Source organism: Lissotriton helveticus, chromosome 1_1 (genome assembly GCF_964261635.1).
Source record: "Lissotriton helveticus chromosome 1_1, aLisHel1.1, whole genome shotgun sequence".
Lineage (NCBI taxonomy): Eukaryota > Metazoa > Chordata > Amphibia > Caudata > Salamandridae > Lissotriton > Lissotriton helveticus.
In genome coordinates, this window is record NC_136057.1 from 2,097,136,724 (window position 1) to 2,097,163,694 (window position 26,971).

Here is a 26,971-nt window from a genome sequence, read left to right on the forward strand (position 1 = left end):
TAATGCCTTTCAGCAAGTTGGGGGCTGTAGTGGGTGGGGATAGGGCCGGTGGGTGCGGGACAGAATTGGTGAGATGCAATGTGCTCGTTATTATTTCTTCCTTTCTTCTTTCTTTCTCTCTCTGATCCCTACACAACACCAATTTGGCGAGGTAATGTGCTGAGAAAACCCGGAAGTGCGAGACCTTAGACATGGGTGAGACCGCCAAGTGCTTGGCCACAGTTAAAACAGTAGCGTGGAATGTATGTGGACTAAATGATTGCCGTAAGGTGTGACTGTTTGCGGCATATCTCAATAGGCACGGAGTGGACATCTGCTTCTTGCAGGAATTACACTTACCGTGCACCAGCTGCACGTGACTACGGGTGGGCTGTATGGGAGAGAAATGTATAGCCGGCTACTCAAATTACGCCAGAGGTACGGCTATCGTTCTCCGGAAGTGACTCCCATGGCGCACCCGTACCACACTATGCGGTCCACAGGGAGGTATGTAATTGACGCTGAAGAGTTTGGGAGGCAATTGGTGAGGCTTGTATCGGTATACATTTTCTAAACCTCACTTTTTCAGTGAGGTTTGGAGGCTGACAGAGTCACTTGGCCCTGGGCCATACTGTGGGGGGGACACTTTAATGTTATTCTTGATCCGAACATGGACCGATCTGTTGACCCACCCGCGGGCAGCGGAACAACTGCTATCCATTTTGGAACACCATTTCCTGGTAGATGTCTTGCGACGTCTGCATTCACACGGCCAAGAGGGCACCTGTGTCTCTGCGGCGAGCACCTGGTCCAGGATAGATTGTGGGCTTGCGTCGCACGATGTGGACATGTGGGTGCTCAGGGTTGCCCATTTGGCCCGATCTCTTTCCGATCATGCCCGGTGTTGCTAGAATTCTCACTGCCTGATGCAGCGCCTAGGCCCTTCAGCTGTAGTCTCCCTTCCGGTGCACTCCGTAATCAGGTATTTTGGGAGGCAATTCCAGTTAACATAACAGAGTATTTTGAGTTAAATAGTGGGACAGTGGAATCTCCATCACTATTATGTGAGACTTTTAAAGCGGGGAACTTTGAGTCCAACCAACCAGCAACCTTGGGGCGAATTAAAGGGAAAATAGCGGAATTCGAGGAGGCCATACTCAGACACACTACCTGCACAAGGAAGCACCTGCCCGCAACTATGAGTAAGGTGACCGGGCAGACGCTGGCAGGTCTCCTGAAAAAACCATAGGCTAGTGAATACATAAGCGAACTGTGTAATGGCGACGAAGAAGTGATCGCCGGCCAGGAGGACTGTACAAGCAGAAGTGATTGCATTCTATACCTTGCTGTACTCTGCGTGACAGGCAGAGGTGCTCCCACTCCTTGAATTGATTGAATTGGCCTGGCTAAGTGACGGGCAGTGCAGCTATCTTAACGAGCCGTTTTCAGAGGAGGCGGCGATCGGGGTGATTAGGGCCATGCCTGGCGACAAGGCTTCCGGGCTGGATGGCCTCACAGCTTTGTTTTATAAGGAATATGCAACACGTCTTGTATCCCAACTCCTCAATATGTACTAGGATTCTCTGGAGCGGGGTACACTGCCCCCCTCTCTCTGGGTAACGTTAATTGTCACTATCCTTAAACCCAACAAAGACCCACAGCTATGCGATTCGTACCGCCCGCTGTCGATGATTAATCTCAACAATAAAATTCATGCGAAACTTCTGGAATCCGATTGCTCTCCCTTCTACCCGCTGTGCTGCGGCCTGACCAGTGCAACTTCATTCCTGGATGGAGCATCGCTCTTAACCCCTGCATCTTTTTCTTGACTCTGCAGGTAGTGGACCACTCTCTCCCCACGGCTGTTTTTTTTTTAAGATGCATCCAAGGCCTTTGACACCATGGAGTGGCCGTACCTATTTACACTCCACTCTCATATCTGCATCAGCCTCTTCTTTCCAAAGTAAATCGCCCTGCTGTACTCCCCCTGACAACGAGATCAGTGTCCCCTCCTCTATCCCTGTGGCTCGGGGTACACAGCAGTGGTGCCCGCTTCCCCTCCTTCTATTTGCAGAGGCGACGGAGCTGAAAGCGTCTAGGCTTAGGCAGCAACAGGCTCGGCACGTTTCAGATTTTACTCCCTGGGCGATACTGGTATCTATGTACGCAGACAACGTGGCCCTATACGTCCAACACCCAGAGGAAAATGTGGACCCCCTCATTAGGGAAATTATCTAATTTGGTAGCATATTGGGTGTTACAATAAATTGAGGAAAATCCACTGTCTTCCCGCTCACTCCTGCCACTGACCCGTTTCAGTCTGAGTTCCCACTTAAATGGGCGGATTCCCCAATGAAATATCTGAGGATCTGGCTCAGCCGTAATATAAAAGAACTATGGAACTATAATTATGGCAAGCTCGTGGACTGACTGGAGGGCAGATTAAAGAGGTGGAAGACACTCCCACTGTTACTGTCTGTCTGGCTGGCTGGCCATTGCAAGATGGTGGTTCTGCCTATGTTTTTGTATATGTTCGTTAACCTGCCGTTCCCCCTCACCACTGAATTTAAACGGCGACTACATTTGAATTTGATATCTCTGACATGGGTGGGCAGGCAACCCCGTGTTGCGTGGGAGATTCTTACACTTCCGTTCGAGCAGGGAGGCATGGGAGCCCCAGATATGGAACTTTACCATAACTGCGCTCAGGCTCAATTTGGATATCTTTGAGTATACCCAACTCTCTTCATGCACACACTGCCCCTGAGGGTGATCCGGCGACACGAACACCATTGCACATGGCGATTTTTTTGAGACCCCCAAAATAGACCCCGAGTGGAGATCGATACAGTATGCTGCACAGTGTGGTCGTGGCGGGAACTTGAGCGCAGAGCTTGCCTGGAGACTTTCTTTGCTCCCTCACTCCCACTCAAAGTTGCCCTTTGCCGTGAAGACCGTGCCAAAGGCTGAGGAAGATCCAGCTCCAGGAAATGGGCAGGCATTCCCCAGCGGTGCGCTTGGGGATGACAACACCTGGATGCTGGACAGGCTGACCTATTATCAGCTGAGACCAGCACTGCGTGCTCTTTTTATTTCCTTCCCAGTGGCGCCACCAACATTCAAGGTGCTGGAGGATTTTCTGGTGAATCCTTCACCACGGAAACTTTTACCCATCCGTACGCTGCAGTGCAGCGTGCGTCACCGATTTTTGTTCCCCCGTGCAGCGTGAGGATGTCCCTTCAAGGAGGGCACGTGGACTTATTGCTGCTCACAGACCAAAGAGATGTCACCCAATTATTGGCTGCGACTTATTCATTGCAAGTTCCTTCATAGGCTGTATAGGACCCCTGTGTGGATGAACCGAGCCCGATTAAGTGAGGATGCACGGTGTGGGCGCGGACGAGCACCTGAGGCATCCTCCACACACTCCCAGGCCAGGTGCAAGAAAGTGACGAGATTCTGGGAATCCATGTTCGATGTGTTGGACTCCATGATTGATTGTGGACTTGAGCGCTTCCCACTGGTGGCCCTTCTGGAGCACAGAAAATTGGTTGCTATGCTACTCCTACTGGCAAAGCGGAGAATAGCCATCTTTAGGGGCTGCAAGCGCAGCCCGCGTATGAATAGGTGGCTCAGGGATGCAGCGTTCTGCCACATCCAGTTGTCTGACTACTGGGAACTAATGCCCGCACAATCGCACCGCAGAACATATGGGCACCACTGCAAAGCTACCTTAACTCTCTCTTTCCCGATTGTATGGAGACCACCTCTGAGATGCTATAGATACTGTGAACAGATTGCGTGAACTACTTGCAGGGGTGCTGAGCATGCTGCAATGGCTGGCACAAATTGCTCAGTGAGGGCCAGAGAGCATTCCTATACCCCCCACACCTTTTTTCTTTCTTCCTCTTTCCCCGCTTAGTAGTTTGAACATCTCCTTGAACTCTCCAGGCAGTCAGTTGCTACAGATGATTGAAAGACGTTAAATGACATTTGGACACCCGTCAAGTCATATTGCATGGGATTACTGATCACTGTCTGATACTCTCGCTGATTTGAATGGGTAGTATTAAATGTAAGCAACGTGTTTTGCTGTTTGTTTTTCTATGTGAAATTTAATAGAAAGAAATATATATATATTTTCTAAAGTTGCTCCTTCTGACTTGTAGACCTAGGCTTGGCCTCAATGCAGTAACGTGCACAGCATTGTTTCTGGAATTGGATGACTCTCCACGGTTTGGCACTTCTCTACTCTCCTCTTGACATGATTCAGCACTGTCCCTCGCTGTCACAGACCTCATAAAAAGCACAGACGGACAATCGATGGGGACGGGGATCTTGCATTTGGCTGAACTATTTGTGTATGGGGCTCCTTGAGCCGTGAGATGCCAAAGGCTATTCCACACCTTTGGATACCATCCTCCTTTATTATAGGACACGCAACTTGCTAAATAAAACATTGCAACTAGACTACCAAAAGCAATCTGTTTATTTAGAGACACTAACTTTATTATGAGATACGGGTCATCGCTTTGCCAATCAGTAAGATGACCGTTCTTTGAGAGAGTTCTCAGAGCATAAAATCCTACATTTATCCACTCTAAATTGGAGCAATCCAGGAGAACCTTATTTCAGCATGTCACTAGAATACCCCGCAATCCCTGTCTGAGAGTGATTCGCCTTCTAAGTGCCTGGCTGGAGCAGACTGCAAGGCGTAGGAGAGCTAAGCCTGCTCGCGAGCCTGGAGGGCCTGGAGGACCTGGTCGCCCGGAGTGGAGAACCAACAGAGTGGGAGCTGTGCCGTGCCTGATGTCTTGAACAGCAGCGGGTGGTCCTATCCTGGGAGACGGTTGATCCCCAGGGGTTGTGCTCTGTGGTGGCTGAGGTCCCAGCAGGGCTGTACAGTCGTGCCTCGGGCATGATGTTGAGGCATCTTTGCTGGGCCACGGCGCTGTAAGAAGCAGGTTGGGGTGAGAGTCCCCCCCCACCCCTGCCTGCCGATTGGTCCCAAGCTTGCTGGCTAAGGTGCTCTATGAAGACCAGCGGGGAGGTGACCAACCTGGGTGCCGGCTGCCGCTGTGGCTTGAGTGGAGTTGATAGCGGAGGCTGTGTACTACGCTTGAGTGTGCATGGGTATGGGCTTCCTGTGTGCCGCCAAGACAACCAAGGAGTGCGGGGCTCCGGGGGAATGGCTGCTACTGGCTCTATATATACTGAGCATGACACTGCAAGGTTTTGTCAATCCAATCTGGGTATGCTGGCTATTTCAGCAACAACAGTGAATTCATGAAGTGGCTAATTGATACCGGATTCTTTAGCGAGGCTCAGTGAGGATCAGGCCGAAGGTCTAGAACAGCTGCTTCTGCGACCTTGCTCTCAGCTACACTGTGCTTGGAGTACATAGTGGATATCTCGAGTAGCCATACCATACCAGACCTGAGTGGAACGTTCTTCGCTTCATTTTGCGTCTGATATTTGGTATTGGGTTGTTGTGCCTGCTGGCTGCCAGATGAGGCACTGATCTTGCAAGTTCCCACTGGGGAGAATAAAAGGCGGGGTGGGGCAGGGTTCATCATATCCGGACCGAAGTGCTCTTTCATCCACTTTGGCATTGAGCTACCAATGCCAGCCCGGGGGGGGTGGCGCCGGGGGGGCGGCCGGAACCTCGCAGCTCCTGTCTCCTGTTGCTCCGACTGGCCCAAGATGGGAAAACACGACCCACAACAATCCAAGCTCAACTTTGAAAACAGACGGCTAAGTCGCCAAGTGGATCATGGAGTGGGCTCTGAATCCCACGCAACAAATCTGGAAAAGCAGACACTGCAGAATGAAAACCTCCGTGTGATCCTTATTGTTGTGAAGACTAACCTAAAAACTATAGACTCCGAACTTGACCTTCTAGGCCATGTTAAACAGTTGGTAGATACACATGAAACCAGAGAAAATCAGCCTGATAGAAATGACTATCAAGCGGAATCCAAAGAACACCAATTACAAATGAATGAAGTTTTAAATGTAATCAAGGCTAAAAACAAAGATTTGGAGGCCCGTTCTAGACGTAACAACTTCCCTATAACTGCCATTCCAGAGACCACTGTGATATCCAGGATGGAGAATTTTGTTAAATCGCTGCTGCATGAGCTCTTTGGCCAAGACCTAGATGCTGTAGTCTTAGTGGAGCAGGCCCACCACTCTCTCGGTCCCAGCCCGCTAGTGGGTGGTACTCCATGGCCTATTGTAGCATGCCTGATGAATTATCGGGACCCGGATGTGATCCTACATCTTGCGCGGGAGCTTGAGACCTTCTAACATCAAGATAACAACATTTCATTTTACCCTGACTTTACTCCTTTGGTTCAGGCTGCCCGCAGAGACCTTTTGCCAGCTAAACTGGTTTTTCAGCAGACCAGCTTGTCGTATGCGCTCATGTATCCCGCCAAGCTCCGTGTCTCATGTGAAGGGGAATCACATTACTTTACTGATTCCAAATCTTCCTTTAAATTTAAGAAACATGTTGGTGGGCTGCGACGATCCACGTCAGCCACGCCACATACATCTGCGGATGCTAGACTAAGTGACAATGATTAATTGGCCTTTCTGTGGTTGGGACACAAGAGGAGTGTCCCCATTTGTTACATGCTGATACCTAATATAGACGAATGCCAATATGTTTAATTGCTACAGATGGCATTATTATTGTTACTTCATTTATGATGCCCCTCTATATTGTAGTGTGCTCTGATGTTGCATTTTGTTGGGTTGCTCTTGATGTGTAACGAAGCTCAGCCACACAGCTGCTTCTGGCAGGGTAGTTTGCTGCCAATTCCTAGTCCCTCAGGAATAATTCCCATTTAAATTACCAGACTACTAGTTGTTTTTTTTTTGGTTAGAGTGGGTTGGCGTGGATGGCAGGAGAGATGGATTGAATGGTTTAAATAGTTTACCTTGGGTTGGGATTGGTTGGTGGGGAGTCATTTTTTTATATGCTTGTAATGATGTGCTTAAATTTATATCACATGATGTAATTACTTCATATCACCACAGTCAGATTGTCATATGGGCGTCCTACTGGTGAAAGTATGGTTCAGCGAACTCCACAATGGCCAGCCTTCCAGGATCTCTTACTTGTGCTATTAAAATACAATTTGTCACATGACCAACATGGAATATTCGCTGTCTTAGTGACCACAGGAAAACATATCTAGACACACATCTCCTCAGGAGATACACCTCTGCAGTCCATCGGCACCTAATTTGCGGGCCCACTGGAGGTGTAGCGTATTCATGTTGGCATACTCCAACTATGCTAGGAGGGTGCTGTGTTAATACACAGAGACCTAAGGTGAGAGACATCCAAAATACCTGGATGGCAGATACTTCATTGTGGAGGGCTCTCTACTTGGGAGAGAGGTCATGTTGGTAGCAGTCTGTGGCCCTAACAAGGACAATTCTGAGTTCTTAATTGATATCTGGTCCAACATCACTGGGCATGGGAACACTAATATAATTTGGGGTTTGAATTTTAATGCCATCATGGATGATACATTTGACCAATTGGGCACCCCACGTAGTTTACATCTTAGGGTAAGGGCATAGCTTAGGATACTCTCCCATGAAAATTACTTAGCTGATGCTTGGAGACAAATGCACCCACACGACAAGGTGGCCACGTGTGTCGGCAAACTGCAATGCATGGTCCAGACTAGACTTTTGGTTGGTCTCTCATGACTTCATGACTTGAATCACCTCAGTTGCACACCTACCGTGCACATTGTCAGATCATGCCCCTGTCCTACTCCATTTACAAATTCCACTGTCTATCCCCGGACATTTGTCTGACGTTTGCCCTTGGAGGCACCGCTAGATACTATATTCAAGGAGGAAATCCATAAAGAGATTATAGAATACATCACATTCAATGAAAACTCTGAAATTCTCAATAATGCTGTGGGAGACTTTTAATGTGGTTATCTGAGGTGTATGTTTTGCCAAACAATCAGGAGGGCTGAAGGCTATCGGGAACTTACTGGAGTGCCTTGAGAGGGACATTTGCGATATATGGAGACACAATACTATCACGCAAATAACCCACAACATCTTAAAACAGGAAACAAATGTGGGATCACACTGCTTCACCTCCCAGCAGGTTCGCCAAGCATGTGTACTTGCAAAAAAGTTCTGTCCAGTATTTCACCAGGTTGGTGCAGATTAGTGCTGGCCATCTCTATACACGTGTTTCTGGATTATTATCCGTCATCAATAGAGATTAGGCATTTTCAAATATTTGGGGTTGCTGAGCAGGCTGCCAAAGTATTCTTGGGTCACAGTACCTCTCAAGGCACGCAGGTGCCTCTCCACGAGCTCATCAGCTCAAATGGCTCAAGGGAGCCTTTTAAACAGGAAACAAATGTGGAATCACACTGCTTCACCTCCCAGCAGGTTCGCCCCTAACCATTATGGTGAATGCAGTTCGCCAAGCATGTGTACTTGCAAAAAAGTTCTTTCCAGTATTTCACCAGGTTGGTGAAGATTGGTGCTGGCCATCTCTATACATGTGTTTCTGGTTTATTATCCATCATCAGTAGAGATTAGGCATTTCAAATATTTGGGATTGCTGAGCAGTCTGCCGAAGTATTCTCGGGTCACAGTACCTCTCAAGGCGCGCAGGTGCCTCTCCACGAGCTAGTCAGCTCAAATGGCTTGAGGGAGCCTTTTAATCAGGAAACAAATGTGTGATCACTCTGCTTCACCTCCCAGCAGGTTCGCCAAGCATGAATACTTGCAAAAAAGTTCTTTCCAGTATTTCACTCCATTGTAGATCTTTCGGATGGGTCTCAGTAAAGATGCAAACTGCTGGCGCTCCGGAGCTCTGCAAGCCACTTTCCTTCCCCTAGCATGGCAGTGCTCGCATATAGCTAGTTTTTAAGGGGAAGTGTTTGACCATGTCCAAGACATCACAGGTCAAAGGCTGCAGTGGTTCCCCCTTGGTGGGTTTGCTGGCCTACGTTAAGGATGAATCCTCCCACCCCCAGTGCGCAAACCGTCACCTTATCACCATGTTGCTTTTATTAGCTAAGCACAAAGTGGCCATGCATAGTGGTAGGCGCTCTGCCCCTACAATTGAGGCATGGATACAGGATGTTAGAGTTCATCAAGGACAATTAACTTTCTAGGAACATATGCCTACTCAATCTAGACCTAAACACATTTGAACTCCATCCACCACCTGGCTGAGACAGCGTACGCCGGATTCCGCCATGTTGCCTACCACACCTTTAGAGTCACGCTGCTGTGCAATGCCCAATACCTCAGATACCCCTAATTCTCCAGTATTGGGGTATCTTTCATAGATTCACATGCCTGAATCATTCCCTGTCGTTGGAGTGGGAGTCCCACGGTACATAAAAATAGCAATAAATATGCATAACATAAGTACATCCTAGGTGTATTAGAACCAGGAAGTAAAACAGGTAGAAGTAATTGGACATTTTTTCCCACTTGCATGACTTGTCCAAGTCATTATATATAGTCCAAACTACAGCCAATCAGGCGATATCACCCTCCTGAATGTTCTCCTCCGAGGCTCAGACTCTCAGATATTCTACCGCACGTCGTGTGAAGGGAGTTTCCCTGAGCTCTGCTCAGTATTTCTCAGTTTTTTCCTTGGAAACTCTTCATTTATGATGTCGTCTTCAAAGAAATCTCTCTTTAGACCCTGTGAATCTTGTGGGAAGCTCTGGCTGTTTTCAGAAGATCCTCACAAGAAGTGCATTTACTGCTTATACCCTGACCATCAGGTGAGAGACTGTAAGATCTGTAGAACCTTCCCTCAAAAGACTGAGGGACAGAGAAGGACGTCTACTTCTGTGGATACAGAAGATAAAAGACCAGGACCATCTCTTATCTGAAGTTGCTTCTATTCAGACTACCTCCTCTAGGAAGAGGACTGCTGATATGGGATTTTCTTCTCCTGGAGCGGAGTTGGCTAAAAAACAACACTCCTCCAAGAGTGCTGAGATGCCTTCTACTTCAAAAAAGATTGTGCCACCTTCTAAAAGTAAGACTATGCCTTCTACACCCCCGAGAAAAACTACAAAGTCTCAAGCTTCAAAACAGGTTTCTGACAAGGAGTTACCTCAGAAACGGGGGTCCCTCGTGGACGACACCTTCGTCAACGAAGCATTCCATCCCCGCGGCGACAACGTCGACTGCTATTTTCTCATCATCGAAGCCACAGATGATGTCGTCGTCGTCTTCGCCGTCGACGCTGGTATCAGTCTCCGTAAGACCAGTCCAGTCGACGGAGGTAAAATCTACCATTGACGTTCCTTCCACGACGAAGATTAAAAGAGTGTCGTTGACGATTGCCTCATCGCCAGTTGCTTTGTCGACGGCTGCCTCATCGACAAAGGTCGTCCCGTCGACGATTACTCTGTCGACGCCCGCCTCATAGACGACTACTTCATCGACGGCTGCCTCGTCGATGCTACAACCATCTTCATGTACGGCTCTTCAGGATTGGTTTTCATCTATTCCGGCAGCAAACTCTACACCATCTATGACACCATCTATACAGTTACCTCCGTCGACAGCAGCGTCTTCTTTGCTACAAAGAAGTGGTTCTTCGTTGGAGGTCCTTTCTCCAATTACCATTTCTCCAGCTAAAGTTCCTCTCAGATTGCTGGAACAATTGTTAGATTCTGGAAAGGATGAGGATGAATCGGATGAAGGGGATAGATTTCGTACTGCCAGGACCGCTTCTGAACTTTTCATTAAATATCAGGATGTGGATCAGGAGGATGACTTTTGCCCCGAGATGGTTACTCCAGCTCAAGATCCAATCCCTACGGCCTAAATGCCTTTGGCTCTTCTAAATAATCTGTAGTACATGTTGGACGATTATTATTGCCGTTTCCCTCCATCTGAATCGGCTGCTTCTTTACTGCTCACACCTATTCCTCAATCCTCATCAGCTTTTAGGTCACCCAGGCCACATTATCCAGTACCTTCGCATCGCTCTCAGGACATTCACACCTCTGACGACGATCGAGAGGAAGGAGAATCGGATGACGGATCACTCCTTATGGAATGGGCCGACTACCAGATACAAACTCCGTCTCCATCCACTCCTGCTCCTGCCGACTCCCCTCCTGTTGACATTGGAGGTTTTCATCTTCTCATGGAAAGAGCTACACAACGATTTCTTCTGTCTATGGAAACAAAGAAAGATGATTGTTTCCTTTATGATTTTAAAGATCAACTGAGGAAACAGATAAGGTCTATCTCAATCATTGACTTCATTTGGAAGGAAGGACTAAAGGTAATGAAAGCTCCTGCTTCTATTCCTGTGGTCCTGCCCCACCTTGAGAAGAAATACAAAGCACCATGCAATTCACCTGCATGTCTGATAGGCCAGCCAAAGGCAGATTCTGTTATCGCTCAAGCAGCTCAACGACTAGCACAGAATCCTTCCTCTCCGCTGTCCGCTCCTCCTGATAGGGATGGGAGAAGTCTGGACGCAATTGGAAAGAAGGTTTCAACCATGGCAGCAACAACCGTCCATGCAGCTAATTCACTGGCTGTTTTCGGAAGATGTGATAGACAAATGTGGTCGGACATTTCCCCCTACATCGGCATGTTGCCTGAGCCCTCGAAGTCAGAGGCGTTAAAGGTCCTTCAGGAAGGGGAAAGAATCTCGGCTGAGATTATTGATTCGTCGGTGGATGTTGCGTCTACAGGTTTTCGACAAATGGCAGGTGCCGCAGTCCTGCGGCAACAGGGCTGGTTAAAATCAACATCATTTCGCCAAGAGGTTCAGGCTAAAATAATGGATATGCCTTTTGCCGGCGAGTCTCTTTTTGGTCAGCATGTTGACTATGTCCTACAGGCCATTAAAAAGGATACAGAGACAGCAAGATCTCTCAGAACTCTTCAGTTTCGAAAACCGCCTTTTCATGGCACTAGAGGCCACGGATCTATCTCTACTCGAGGAAGTTCTAATCAGCAAAGACAGTACCAATCTTATCAGAGTAACCAATGTTAGTCTTCCCAACGCCAACAATCTTTCAGACCGCAATCATCTACTTCCTACGCACAAAACAGAAAGAAGTCTAATTTCTGTGGATGTGATACATCCAAAAAGGAATGAAACTTGACACCTGCTCTACCGCTTACCCCTTTAAAGGTTGGAGGAAGAATCTTCCGTTTCTACTCAAATTGGTAGAATATAACTGCAGGCAAATGGGTCTTGGACATTGTAGCCAGAGGCCATGTTCTAGAGTTTGTAAAACTTCTTCCAAATTCTGCTCCCAAGGGACTGCCTCCAGCTCACCTCTCAGAGCTTTTTTCCCAAATACATTTGATGTTCCGAAAAGGAGCGACCGAAGTAGTTCCTCGATTGCAAAAAGGGACCGGTTTTTATTCCAGATTTTTTCTGAAAAAGAAAAAGTCGGGAGAATGGTGTCCAATCCTAGATCTTCGCTCCCTCAACAAATATATTAAAAAACTATCCTTCCGAATGCTAACTCTTCAAGAGATCCTTCAACTCCTCACGGCGGGGGAGCACATGACCACCCTCGACCTCCAAGACGCTTATTTTCATGTACCAATTCTACCCAGACACAGAAAGTTCTTGAGGTTCAGAGTGGCTGGCAGAGACTTACAGTTCAAGGTCCTTCCGTTCGGACTATGTTCCGCACTCCGGGTCTTTAGCAAGGTCTTAGCGCTGGTGGCTGCCCACCCTCTACTGGAAAGAATCCACATTTTTCCTTATTTAGACGACTGCCTTATCAAGGCGAATTCTTTTACAACCACAAACGCTCATACTCTGAGATGTCTGTCTCTTTTTCAATCTCTGGGCCTCACCATCAATTTCGACAAGTCTCACCTCGTTCCATCACAAAGAAGAACGTTCTTGGGAGCCACCATAGACACTCTGCGGACACAGGCCTTTGTCTCACACGAAAGGCAGCTGAAACTTTGCAAACTTGCACAGATACTGCGATCAAAAAGATGCCTTTCAGTCCAGCAGTTCAAGTCGCTTCTGGGGATGCTTTAATCCTGCATTCCCATGGTTCCCAACTGCCGTCTCAAGATGAGACCTCTGCAAGAGGAGCTCAACAAACAGTGGTTGCAGGTTTCGGGATCCTTTGACGATCTCATCCACATCACTCCTCAAATACAGGATGCTCTACGCTGGTGGATTTCCAAGACAAAGGTGACAGCAGGCTGCTCATTCCTAGTGGCAGCTCCAACCTTCATCATCACCACGGACGCCTCCCTCGAGGGATGGGGAGCACACCAACAAGGGCTCACAGTAAGCGGAAAATGGGATGCTCAACAACGGACTTGGCATATCGACCTCTTAGAGCTACTAGCGATCTTCTTAGCTCTAAAGTCTATTCGCACTATCAATCACGGAGCATCGGTGTTGATCCGGACAGACATCACGACAAGTATGCACCACTTGAACAAACAAGGAGGGAAGAGGTCTGCTTTGCTGTCTCCGCAGGCTCAGCAGATTTGGGATTGGGCGATCAAACGTCTGACAGCAGTCCATTTCCCGGCAGTTTCCAAAGTTCTCGCGGATTCCTTCAGCAGATCAACTTCCAATCATGAGTGGGAACTCAACCAACCTTGGATCATATTTTTCAGAAGTGAGGTTGACCCGATCTGGACCTGTTCGCGACCAATCTGAACCGCAAATGCCCATTCTTAAGTTGGCTTCCCCACAAGGGTTCCTGCTGGAATGCGTTTTCGATGAACTGGTTGCGGATCTATGCTTACGCTTTTCCTCCAATACCATTGGTTTCCAGGGTTCTCCGGAAAATGAAGGAGCCTTGTCGCCTAATACTCATAGCCCCCAGAAGGCCTCACCAGTTCTGGTTTACCGAACTCCTCCTACTCTCCAAGTACGATCCCATTCAGTTGCGACCAATACCGAACCTTCTATCCATTCAGAACGGACAGATCTGCCATCCGGATCCTGCATCTCTGCACTTAGTGGCCGGGCGCCTGAGGACTTTGAATTCGCTCACTTCGACATTCCTTCTGACTGTAGAGAAGTCTTAGCCAATGTTAGAGCACCTTCCACAATAAACACATATAGGCTCAAATGGAAACGATTTTGCCTATGGTGTCAAACCGCCAACATTCATCCAATCCATGCGAAACTGGAACAAACTTTGGCTTTCTTTTTGCATTTGGCAAGGTCAGGCCTTTCGCATTCTACCCTTTAGGTGTTCTTAGCGGCTATCTCCAGATTCCGACTGGATGGTTCCAACTCTCTTTACTCCTCTAGGATCATTCAGCAGTTCTTCAAAGGATTGTTTTGCATGTTTCCACCCATCCGCCGTCCTCCTCCATCCTGGCATCATAACGTTGTGCTCTCACAACCCATGTGCCATCCCTTTGAACTTATTCATAAGACAGATTTAAAGTTTCTTTCATGGACAGTGTCTCTGCTGTTAGCCCTCATATTTTATGCCTAAAGTACCTTCGGATTTCCGCCTCAACGAAGCAGTCATTCTAAAGACTTTCTTTCCTAATCCTCAATCCCCTGCTGAAAGGGCTTTGCATACTCTTGATGTTAAGAGGTGTCTCAAATTCAATTTACAAAGGACAATTCGAAAATCTGACCAGCTATTTATAGCTTATGGAAAGATGCGTACAGGACAACCAATATCCAAACAATCCATTGCTCGCTGGATTTCTGCTGCAATTTGTTTCTGTCATCAACATGCAGGCAGACCATTACAAGCAACTCTGAGAGCGCACTCTACCAGTGCAGTCTCCTCCTCTACTGCTCTTTTTGCAGGTGTGCCTATTCATCAAATCTGCAGAGCTGCTACGTGGTCCAGCAGGCACACCTTTACTAAGCACTACTGTCTGGAGGCTGCCAGCAATGCAGACACATCTGTGGGACAAGCGGTTCTTTGAAATCTTTTTAAATCAGGTGAGCCTCTGTTCTTCTCTCCTCCTCTTTGGTATTTTATTACATATTTATATTATATATATATATATATATATATATATATATATATATATATATATATATATATATATATATATATATATATATATATATTCACTGAAAAAACCATAGGTTTCAGGCCTTATATAGTTAGGAATTAGCTTTTAAAAAACCTTTGAAATCCACTCTCAAAACTATAAGTTTTAAGGGTGTTAGTTAGCTGGACATTTCACTCATACAAAACCATTGAAATTGCTCCTATATAGTTAGTTGTACTAACTATATTTCGCGCACCCGCAATCCACTGCTGATGATGTCACATATCAGATCATTCATGACATGGTCAGTGACATCACTGATGACATCTCAAATGACATCACTGATGACATCATCCAGTGAATGTGGTTTGCTTCGTTATTTAAATATGCATTATATATATATATAGCAATTTGCATTGAAGAATGAGTGGATCCACATAAATAAATATTTGGATGGAGGATTTAGTAGCAGTGTAATTGACTGTTTACTTGACCAATTTATAATGTCTCACTAAATATAGTGGATAGTGACTAAACTGTGTGAATATCTGTATCACTTTGTCAGTTGTTGTGTAAACTGATTCTACAGTTGGTTACTAGCTATGTGAAAGTCTATATTAGTTATTGATTAGTTAACTGAGTATTTGTATGGGAGTGTGAAACTGTGTGTGGTTCGGTGGGGGGTGTGTGACTGTCCAAAGATGTGTGAATAGTTGATTCAGTGGATATATGAAGTTAAAACTACATGTTCTAACAGTTTGGGTGAGTGAATCTCTTTATGGGTGTGGTGATGAGCAAATATATTTCTCAATGGTACACGTCCAACAAACTAGAAAAATAAAAGGCATTGTATGTGTCAGTTGTTGTATATAAATAAGTATACATAAGACTCAATGATTGTGTGAGTGATGGATAACTGTATACTTGTAATAATGATTTTATAATTCACTAAGTATGACTTACTATCTAAATGAATAGATGAAGTGGTGTTTGTATACGTGTTTTGCTAAGTAAATATGTAAGTGATCCATTGTTTGCATAAGTGAGTAGGATGACTTCATATGTGAATAGGATGTGTGCTGTTGTTTAATGTCGATATAGGTGTATAAGTATTTTTGATAGTGTTCTATTGTTCATTGACAGCATATATGAGTGAATCTACAGGTAAGTGATTAGATGTGTGTATACATCTATGAATCACTGAGTGGATTTTTAGATACTTGTATTGCTGTGACAATGGATTCAAATATGATACTCTGTATTTTACAAAGAGCGATTAAAAATTGTAATAGTGTATGAAAAGGTGTATGTGATTGTCACGTGGATGATGTCATCAGTGATGTCATTTGAGATGTCATCAGTGATGTCACTGACCATGTCATGAATGATCTAATATGTGACATCATCAGCAGTGGATTGCGGTTGCGCGAAATATAGTTGGTACAACTAACTATATAGGAGCAATTTCAATGGTTTTGTATGTGTGAAATGTCCAGCTAACTATAACACCCCTAAAACTTATAGTTTTTTGAGTGAATTTCAAAGGTTTTTTTAAATGCTAATTCCTAACTATATAAGGCCTGAAATCTATGGTTTTTTCAGTGAATTTGCAAGGTTTTTTAAATGCTAATTCCTAACTATATAAGGCCTGAAACCTATGTTTTTTTCATTGACTTTTGAAGGTTTTTTAAATGACAATTTTTAAATGTATTAATTATTTTTTATACTGATTTACTACATTTTTGCAGGCAGGTGTTCAGAGGGCACGCCCCCTTTTTACAACGCTCTGCAGTGCAACCCCTGGCGCATTTGCAGAGGAGGAACTAATTCCCCTTGCATACTGGGGGCCCCTGGGGGGCAACTAGCCCACCAGGAGCCTCCAGTATAAGCCAGGGAGCTGCATTACAGAGAGGTGTAATGAGGCCACACCCTTTTTTACACCTCTCTGCAACGCAGCCCCCGGGCGTGTTTGCAGAGGGGGAACTAATTCCCCTTGCATACTGCGGGTCCCTGGGGGCCAACTAGCTCACCTGGAACCTGCAGTATGCGCCAAGGGGCTGCATTGCTCTGCCCCGGGGCAGTGTGGGGGGGGGTTGTGGACGCCTCCACAGATCTTTATCACTATGCCGCCACGATTTGGTCCCCCAGGGGGGTAATTTTTTACAAAAACAGACCAGGTTTTTTTTTTTAATGTGGGCCTTTTTTGTCCTTGTGGGACCACCTGGGCAGGCCTATGGGGTCAGGGTGTATCTACCCTGCCCCCTTTTTGTGTTCTTCACGTTTGTTTTTCTGCTTTCTTGTGCCTCGGTCTATCTACACGCACACATATACACATATATATATATATATATGCATTTATATATATGTATGTGTATATATATATATATGTGTGTGTATGTGTGTATATATATATATATATATATATATATATACACATACATAAACATATATAATCTGCATATCTATATAAATACAAATATAAATGCATGCATACATATACATATATGCATACTATATGCATGTTATTTACATGAAAGTTTGAAAAACACTATTAAAAGCAAAGCTAAAAAGCCACCTCATTACAAACAGAATGGCTTTAACTTAAACGAGGGCGCGATCTATTGCATTTTCAACAATGCTTGTTTACTTTGGTTCCATCAAGAAGGCATTCAGATGTGTCACACATTTGCCATATATCACTGTAGTAAAGCTACTGCTCACCAGGGAAGTCTGCTGCTGGTATTCAAAGTGCATGTTTCAGTCTGCATGTCAGAATTTTTTTTAATTAAATAGAAGAGGATTTGAGAAGTCACTCAAAATGTGCCCTAATTTTTCTTTGTGAAGCACTAATCATACTTTCTATGGCAAAATGAACCCCCTCATTTTGTTCCTTTTTAAATTAAATGTTTTCAGACTTACCACTTCATTCCAATCAAGATGGCTTCTGGTGTGCCATACTTTTGTCATAAGTAAGACTGTTAGCGCTCTAGTTGTTCTTTAGAACACTCTGGGACGTTCTGTCATTGGGCTATACTTGGGCTACATCTGGGTGATATTTGGGCTACATTTGGGCTCTTTTGTCTCTGGTGGCCATCTTGGGAGACTGCATGTCAGAATGTTTTAATGAAATCGAAGAGGCTTTGAGAAGTCACTCAAAATGTGCCCTAATTTTTCTTTCTGCAGCACTAATCATACTGTCTATGGCAAAATATACCCCCTCATTTTGTTCCTTTTTAAATTAAATGTTTTAAGAGTTACCACTTTATTCCAATCAATATGGCTTCAGGTGTGCCATACCTTTGTAATAAGTAGGACTGTTAGCGCTCTAGTTGTTCTTTAGAACACTCTAGGAGGCTGCAGTGGAACACAAAGGAATCAACTGACAGTCTCTGTCCTTGTTGGATGTACATGTTTTACTGAGAATGTCAGACTTCATTCTCACATGACTGAGAAAGATAATGTGAATTTACAGAATTAAATATGCTTCAGTTTAGCTTACAGATCCCCTTCCAAATCACTGTGGGAAAAGAATGAGATAATAGTTTTCTTTCAAACAAGATTCATGATATCCCAGCAGAAGGCTTTTTCACATGGTAAAATCACCTTAGAACACACCACAATTCCTAAAATGAGTATGGTACCATCAACAAATGATTTATAATGTAACTAAAGTCCTAAAACCTTCTATTAACTGCAATGCTTTTTAATGAGGTGCTATCATGTATATTGGTCCCAAGATGGCTGCCAACACTTCTTGGATGAAGAATTTGAATTACAATTTTTTTGGGGGGCCTGGGGGGTCCTTGTGGGACCCCCTGAGCAGGCCTAGGGGGTCAGGGTGCTTCTACCCTGCCCCCTTTTTGAGTTCTACACGTTTGGTTTTCTGCTTTCCTGGGCCTCAGTCTATCGAGGCACAAGATGGCTGCCAACACTTTCTGGTTTGGAGTGTTGACAGACATTGGCAGCCAATCAGAATGCAGCTCGTGCTCGGAAAGGTAAGCTTACAGTAAGCTTACACGTAAGCTGCTATAGATATATATATTTTTTCTCTTTTGATTTTCTCAGGAACTACTGGAGGGATTTTCACCAGATATAGCAAAGGCACATCTGCGTACCAGTCCCTACAATTTTGCAAAGTTTGGCGTAATTCCGTTCAGTGGTTCGGGCTGTAGCCGTGTCAGAACGTCCTATGGAAATTAACATGGGGAAAACACGTTTTGGACCCCCCTTTTTTTCTCGGCCCCCGCTTGATGAACCCCCCCAAAACTTTCAGGGAAGGAGCAGAACTGAGCTGGCCAAACTTTTGGAAAATTGCACGCAATTTCCTAAATCGACGCCAAAGTTATTCCCAATAGAATGTTGCGGATTTCCTATGGTAACTAGGTCCTAACTATATATACCTACTGGCGACCGCCAGTAGGTAATATATGTTATGTTATGTTAACTATTTGGTTAAGCGCAAAACAGCTGCCCCAGCAACGAGGCGTCCCGGCGCTGAATAGCCACAGAAGCTATCCTGAGGAGGGAAAGGGAGGGGGAGGGAATCCTAGGAGGGGGGGAACAGATAGGTCTTAATAGCCTTCCGGAAGGCAGCCAGATTTTCCAGGGAACGAATGTTTGGCGGCAAGGAGTTCCAGAGCTTAGCTCCTAGAACCCTAAAGGAGCGGCCACCCAAACGGCAGAGCCTAGTACCGGGTACAGTCACTAGGTGCTGGCCTTATGAGCGCAAGTTGCGCTGTGGCGCATAAGGTGTTAAGAGCGGGTGCAAGAGTTCTGGGCATCCGGATTTGAGAATCTTGAAGGCCATAGTCAGGGTTTTGAATTGAATCCGAGATTCGATGGGCAGCCAGTGTAGTTTCCAAATGGTAGCTCTGACTGAGCACCTGCGGAGGAGACCCACCAAGGCTCTAGCTGCTGAGTTCTGTATGCGTTGAAATCGAGCTATCTCCGCTTTATTGGCGCCCAGAAGTAGAACACTAGCGTAGTCCAGTCGTGAAAGGATGATGGATTGAACAATGAGCTGGCGGATTTTTGAGTACAAAAAAACGAGTATCGGGTTAAGGCTCCTCAGCAGGCCCACACAAGTAGCAGCCACTTTTTTCGTGTGGGTCCTGAAACTAAGCGAGGAGTCCATCCAGACGCCCAGATTTTTGACCAAGGATTTGGGTGGCGGGATGGCGCCCAATGAAGAGGGCCACCAGTGCTCATTCCAATAGCTGGTATTCCTCCCGAGGAGCAGCACCTCCGTTTTATATATATATCTGTAATTACATATTGCCTCTGCATATGTTATGTTGTGATCAGAATCTCACGCGTATTATTATGGATTTACTGCTCTCTACTTTGTTTCAGGCATGTGAATCTATGAAAGATACCCCAATACTGGAGAAGAACAATAGTTACTTACCTGTAATCTGTGGTTCTCCAGTATTGGTATCTTTCATAGATTCACATGCAACCCACCCACCTCCCCTCAGAGGCTCTTCTATGCTTTTTTTGTTTGTCACTCTAATTCACACTTATGCTAGAAAGTCTGAGAGCCTGAGCCCCTGAGGAGAACATTCTGGAGGGTGCTGTCGACTGATAGGCTGTAGTTTGGACTGTATAAAATGACTTGGACGAGTCATGCAAGTGGAAAAATAATTCCTATTACTTCTAGCTGTTTTACTTCCTGGTTCTAAAATACCTTGGATATACTTATGTTCTGCATATTTATTGCTATTTTTATGTACCCCGGGACTCCCACTCCGACAACGGGGAATGATTCAGGGGTGTGAATCTATGGAAGATACCAATACTGGAGAACCACAGATTACAGCTAAGTAACTATTGTTCATATATTTGATATGACACTGTTATGTATACTTTTTTGATGCCAGTAGAATAAGTTTCACTACCTGAAAATTATTCTCGAGACTTTCTTGTAGTGTTTGGTGAGTGATAGACTGTTTCTCTGTCCATGATGTAATCGACTATCGCTATGCGACCCACTGTGGTGTGATTGCGTGTTTGACTGCATATGTGTGATTCAGACTGACTACCCAGATCCCCTTGCCCTTATGTTATAATTTTATTCTTGTTTGCCTTGATAGATCTTCACTAATCTGTACAAGCTAATTGAGTATATAGCATGGCTTTGTAAAATCTAAATTAAAAAAACAAACAAAGAAAACCTCTATTATTATATACAGTGAAATCACAATCTCACAGTTAGAGGGAAATGATTAACTGGCCCACTCCTGTTTAGAGTGATGCACATCACCTCTGGGAAACTGAATGATTTGGAATTAAAAGTGATATGTGACATGCTTCTGTGCACAAATCAAAATGTAATAAAACTTCTTCCAGTGTTTTTATTACAAACTTGACCACAGATGCCACGTTCACAAGATGTTTTCATGATTGGGCTGACCTAGTATACTTGGCCTGGTGCTGTCTTCAAGCGCAGACTTAATTGGGTAAAGTAACTGAGCATGGGGAGAGGACACAACATAGGATTGACTCTTCCCATGAATGGTGCTGTTAATTTCTTTGAAGTAGATCTCCCTACGCCTAAAGGAGATTCACTGCTCTGGCTCTTGTTTTGGCGAGACGTAGAGTGGTAATGCGTTGTATACAAAACAGTGAAACAGCGATCCAATACAGCTATTGCGCCTCCTTCTTTATCACCCCCAATAAAAGTTATGTCCTAGTGAATGTTATAGAGGACAACGTTGCGTGCACATCCACTGCACATGCTGTTTCCAAGGTGCAACCTCAAACGAACAAAGAATTTCCACAAACAAATGTGAAGTGCACCGCACAGTTAAAATTCCACCTAAATTTAGTCCATTCTTTGCAAGCGTGTCCGAAAAAAAATCTTTATTTTTCCTTTTTCATAGAAAATGACATAGACCAGCCAATGTGTTTCGTCCACTACATGTGGACTTCGTCAGGGCTGCAAAACATACAAATACATATAATTTAATACCAGATACCACAACATGTTTACTTATGACGGGTAAGAGACCTATAAATTGACATATAAAATGACTTAAACAGTAACCTTTTATGTCTTTCTCACCTGTCACACGTGCACATGTTGTATTATCTGGTTTTATATTATATGCATTTGTATGTTTTGCAGCCCTGACGAAGTCCACATGTAGTGGACGAAACGTGTTGGCTGGTCTGTCATTTTCTATAAAAAAGGAAAAATAAAGATCTTTTTGGACATCACTTACAAAGAATGGATTAAATGTATGTGGAATTTTAACTGTGCGGTGCACTTTACATTTGTTGGTGGTAATTTGTTGTAGTAGAGGCCCTCTCCCGAAAGTGAAAGAGTGGATTAGATGTCTGATCTACTGCACTGACTTTGACTGGAATGAGACTGACTGTAAATATATGTTTAGAATTTGAGGTACATGAAGACGATGATTTGCTCAGAATCGTATAGTTTTCAACTTCAACATCTTCACTGCTCTTAACGCTATATATTCTTCATCAAAGGGTGTCTTAAGAACACCATTCTGAGGCGGGGAAAGCGGACGTGTGTGTGTGTCACTTTACGAATATTAGCATAACCCAGATGGGATATTGACAACATGATGCCAGAGATGTGGCCAAAAAGATGTGCTGTTTGCCTGTCTGTCTTGTTGACAATGATGGAAGATGAGGTGGGGGCACAGGGTACAATGGGTAAGGGTGGGTTGTCCTCCCACATAGGTCCTATAGAGATCGGTTGGCGATATGGCAAAACCAGGAAGGGATGAGAGTATTGAAGAAGGAGGGGAAAACCACAAGATAGATGCTGGGTGGAAGAGTGCGTCACCTAGCTGAAGGCAGAGGCACAAATCACCTCATTGTGAGAGGAGAGTTAGGTGTAAACTTCTGTGATGAGTTAAGACATGCCAGGTGAAAGAGGAGATCGAGGCAGCAGATCAAAGAGACAGAAGAACAAGTCATGTGATGAATGATAAAGAGGACTGTGCTACAAGACTGATCATACTGAAGAAGAGCCACAGTTTTGATGTGAGAAGAGGCCGGTGTAAATGACAGATGTTTGAGGGAACCGAGGCGCAAAATGTCTGAGGTAGGGGTGCAAGACTTCTGGTGGATGAAACTGAGCAGCTGTGGACACAATGGATGAGAGAAGGAACAAAACACATAGTTAATGTGTGATGGGACCTGACACAATAAGGACAACCAGGTGAAATAAACCTCATGAGTGACGGGGGATGGGACCAAGGTGTCGCCTAGATATGAGAGAGGACCAGGACATGTACTGTTTCAGCGGAGATGAATGTACAAGGTCAAAGAAGGATGAGGGCAGGGAGCTACTCAAAGGGATGTTGTGAGACTTTTGTGGGGTGCAAGCTGGAAGAATATGAGGAGAAACGCAGAAAGTGTCTGAAAAATGTTACAGGACATGCAATGGATAAGCAAGGACACCAGGGCAGAGGTATGGTGATAGGGATGGTGCACAAGAAAGAACGTGCAGGCACTAAATGAGTGAGCATGCAAAACTGTTGCTTGAGGGAGCGAGGACCAAGTCTTGGCAAAAGAGTGATAATCACAATAGTGTGACAGATGCCTAATTGGAATAGGGAAGGAAGCGCAAGTTGAATGAGAGTAGGAGCCTAGAAAACTGTGAATGTGTGAGGAAATTGTGGCTTAATGGGAATGAGAGGGTGGAACATTGTTTGGCAACAAAGAGATGGACTAGAAAGGGAAGCTTTATACACAACAGTTGGGAGGGATAGTAGAAAACTAGATGGATGGGAGCAAAGCAGAAGACTGATGAGACGAAAGATTGCAGTGAAAAAGATGTTTGAAAAATTGGAGAGATGAGTGTGGGACTAGGCACAAGCTGGATGAGTGATGAGACCTAGCTGCACAATAAATGAGAAAAGAGACGATTACAAGATTGATTAGGAAGTATAGTAAGCCGGAAGATAGAGGTGGTGGGACTGGAAATTAATTGAGAGCCAAAACAGACAGCGGATGAGAGAGGAGGCCAAAGCATGAGACTAGTGAGAGAATAGCTGGCCTAAGTTATTTAACTGAGTTACTTGGGATATGACAGATAAAGTGAAGTTTGAGCGATACAATTGGTGAGAGGAAACTGAGGAACAAAGGAGTACAGAGGTACAAGTTGGATGAGTAATGGAAGTAAGGTACATAGTGGGGTGGGAATGGAGTTTAAGACACAAGATGAATTAAGGAGATGGTTGAGAGAGGAGAACGAGGTAAAAAAAATGCAGCTTTTGGGGCTATTCTAAAGGGCATTTTGAAGTATATTGTCATCGTTCTGTAGTACTCTCTGACCTAAGGTTTACATACCTTTCTTTTGTGAACTGCCCCCAGAACATCGAAAATGGGACTATCTATGGGTATTCTACATTGCTGGTACAAATGGAATGAACTGTGCCCTCTTAGCAATTTTACTGATGTAAAGTTGAACATTTTGGGGCCGTTTCACTAAGGCATGCAAGAGGATGTAAACGAGAACTCTGATAGTACTAATTCTTGTGCTCATGAATGCTTTTGTGAATCCTCCCCATAAATGCAGAAGTGGAGAAGTGTGACTCACTGGTTAGAGCGGCAGACTCTGAAGCAGAGATCGGGCCCGTGACCAGGGTTCAAGTCCCAACGCGGCAGGGTCTTGGACTCAATGTCCGCGGACTCGATAATTCTCGCCTCGACGCCTACTATAATCATGGGTCCCATGCTGCAACTCTGGGCAATAGCTTGCTTAATCTCCACAACGGCCCCTACAACACTGGGATGCCTGGCTTCACCTTGGGGGTGCCCAGGAGGGGCATCTCACAGGGAGAGCCAGGAAGGGTTCCACAGCGTTATACAGCGCCTGGACGCCCCGTTGGGGCAGCTCTGCGCTTTACAAAATACACTACATTTACATTTACATGCAACCTTTCATTACACATAATCAACAAATTCCTCCGGTTTTCAAAATCAACCCCAATCTACAACACAAATCTAATCCCTGTTAGGCTACATGTATGCTTATATGTAGGTGATCAGGGTATAACTCTCGCTGTGAAATTTAGTTTGTGCTCCAATAGTAGTGAGGTAACAACAAAGTCTTTGCACCAAAATCTATCAATTGCTCATTCTTAATTTTGTTAGGGCCTAGGAACCTCTCTGGTAAGGAGACATGCAATCTTTCTATCCCCTTTAAAGACCTTCAAGGAGTGCCTACCGTATCTGCTTCTTGAGAACCACAGTGAGGAAGGACCTGATGATGAAGAATACCACTTTGGTGCTTAAGGGCTCCAATCCATTTTAGGGATTACCTCAAAAAGAGATTGAGTGCTTTTCTTGCACCCGCTTTCAATGTAGGACCCTGTACCTTGTTTAAATCGTTGTCCTTGGGACTGGACGTGTGAAAACACGTCCATATGGCATCCAAACAGTTATGCATGCATCACATGGGTAAAATATAGCCTAGGGTCCACTCACACTGAATAGACAGTTGACGTATTTAGTACAAATGAGTGTGAATAGTCAAACTGGACACTCAACCACTGCCGTTCCATTGGAAGAAAAAACATATTTGATGTTTGATTAAAGGGCTGCATCCAAAATGTAAGGAAATTAAAACATTTAAATTGACAAATCAAGCCCAAACTCCTCCACCTCCATTAGTTACTTTGTGCAAAATATAATAACTTTCCTAACAAATTAATTTAGTATGTGTCACAGTGCCGCAGATGTTATGAAGTAGACCATTAAAGACAAATATCACAAACTGTTCACAACTAATGCAAAATAGAACTGCAAACAATCACACAATATAAAACCTAAAACAGAATATTTCCAATAATACATTAAATGCACGCACCCAAAATATAAAGCATTAAACACACAAAATGCTAACATAAAATAACATCCCATAAAAAATGATAACCTATTTTGCAAAACCATAATTCATCACAAGTTAAAGAGAAAACCTGTTTGACTATTTAAAAATATTATTACTGTAACCCTAACGATTATTATTACTGAATATTATGTATGGATACTTTTTTCACTTGTGACTGCGTGAGAATAATTGAAAATTAGATGTTTTTTGAGGATGCAATGCTGTATTCGAAGAACCAACTAGTTGCTGCTGCCGTTAAGAATCCTTAAACCTTCTTTAAAAGAACAACAGTACGAACAGACCGTGATCAAAATTCAGCTTTACACCAGGGAATACAGTGTGTAATGGTATGATTGTATTGAAATTTTCAAACAATGACAATACGTATATTGTTAAATGTTTCTGCTCTTTTGTTGCAACTCATTACTGTGTTTTGTTCGAACATTCACGTTTCATTGTTTGTTACTTAAGCACGCTCTTTGTTCTTCAGAACATGTGGAGGAAGTATTTGGTCCGCTGGTTTTTCCCCTTTATTGGCAGAAATGGTTAAATGTTATAGATTTAAAAAGCGCGTTTCATGATGATTTATATATAATTAATCAGCAGTCGTAAGCTGATTAATTAAATATATGTAAATCTCTGCTTTTCCCCTTATTGCCACAAATGGTTAATTGTGACCGAATTATGAAAGGTGATGCATTTTACATATTTGATACCAGCAAAAGCACGTTTCGTGATGATTGATCTCAAATTAATCTGCATTCGTATGCAGTTTTTCTCTTCTTTCTAGCATTGGGGAAACTTTCAAATCAAATGTCACAATAAAAGGTAATAAATGCTGTGAGTAAACTTTAAAGATGAAATGCTCTAACATTTCTTTAAATGTATGTTTTTTTGGTCTACCTTGCCTGGATGTAGATCAGAAGATACATTGAGCATTTTCTGTTTTCATCTTTCGGTGTGCTGACATTCCTTCTTTTAAATAGTTTAAGTAAAACGGGTGTTTTGCTGTAAAGATGTTCCTTTACCAACCTGCAGTGTAGATGCATGTTTTAGCTAGAATTCTTTTATATTATTTTATGGACCATCTAAGAGACGTTGACTTTTTTGCTTATT

The 26,971-nt window shown here is 44.3% G+C and overlaps 1 protein-coding gene across 2 annotated transcripts in view; it reads left to right on the forward strand.

The window, feature by feature from the left end:
* SH3GLB1 (SH3 domain containing GRB2 like, endophilin B1) overlaps positions 1-26,971 on the forward strand; it is a 313,723-nt gene that overhangs the window by 113,174 nt on the left and 173,578 nt on the right. The gene's annotated exons all lie outside the window — the stretch shown is intronic.